The 947-nt window shown below is 32.0% G+C and overlaps 1 protein-coding gene across 1 annotated transcript in view; it reads left to right on the top strand.

The window, feature by feature from the left end:
- otog (otogelin) overlaps nucleotides 1-947 on the top strand; it is a 53,347-nt gene that overhangs the window by 1,084 nt on the left and 51,316 nt on the right. The gene's annotated exons all lie outside the window — the stretch shown is intronic.

Here is a 947-nt window from a genome sequence, read left to right as displayed (position 1 = left end):
AACTAATGATTATTTTCATTATCGCTTAATCAGGTGATTGTTTTCTCCATTAGTCAATTAATTGTTTGGTTTTGTAAGAATTATAAAAATAGCGCGAAATGTCGTCACAATTACCCAGAGTCCAAAGGACCTTTCACAAATGCTTTTTGAAATCCAAACCTCAACTTAAAAAATAATTCAAGAAAAAGCGAAAATGTTCACATGAATATAATACACGATTAAAAAAATAAATAGTAATTCCCAATTTATTTCTGTCAATCGACTAATCAGTTAATTGGCTAATTGTAGCTGTACTTGTGCTGCTGGGGAGTTAATTTATTTATTTATCTTTTTATTGAATTTCCAAGAGTATATGGAGTCAAGACAACACATCAAACAACACAAAGCATACAATAAAAATATAATACAATAAAAGAAAATAACATTATATTACATTATACAACTATATCCGTGTGCATATAGATTTCTAGCATTTTAGCTTTAAATGTGCGTAACACTTGTTAGATTTCCACTGTAACGCTATGAGCCTTTAGTTCTAGCAGTGAGGGCTAGTTTAATTTATAACAAAACATCATATTTTATATTCTCACATGTCTGTGTGAAAAAATCTTTACTCTAAAGTAACTTGTAACTAAAGCTGTAGTTTCCCTCTGAAATGCAGTTCCACTGCTGTCAATGATTATATTTTAACATATAGCTAAAACCTGCTTCATACTGAAATGTAGTCATTTAAATGCATCAATCACAAGGTATCACTCTTAAAATCTGACCACGGGGCGTGAGAACAGCTCAGATTGTTTTACCTGCATCTTGGTGGATCAGATTATAGTCAGTCAGCACTTAACCACACACAGATCCTAATGTAAACACGTCCAGATTGTAATCTGATCAACCTAACAATCTCAGGATGTGTTCAGGGACACATTTTACCTCATTAACCGAAAAAG

This window comes from Morone saxatilis, unplaced genomic scaffold, assembly GCF_004916995.1.
Source record: "Morone saxatilis isolate NCDOM2014 unplaced genomic scaffold, NCSU_SB_2.0 Contig11, whole genome shotgun sequence".
NCBI classification, from domain to species: Eukaryota; Metazoa; Chordata; class Actinopteri; family Moronidae; genus Morone; species Morone saxatilis.
The sequence above is the reverse complement of the archived record's forward strand: the minus strand, read 5'-3'. Positions and strand labels throughout refer to the sequence as shown.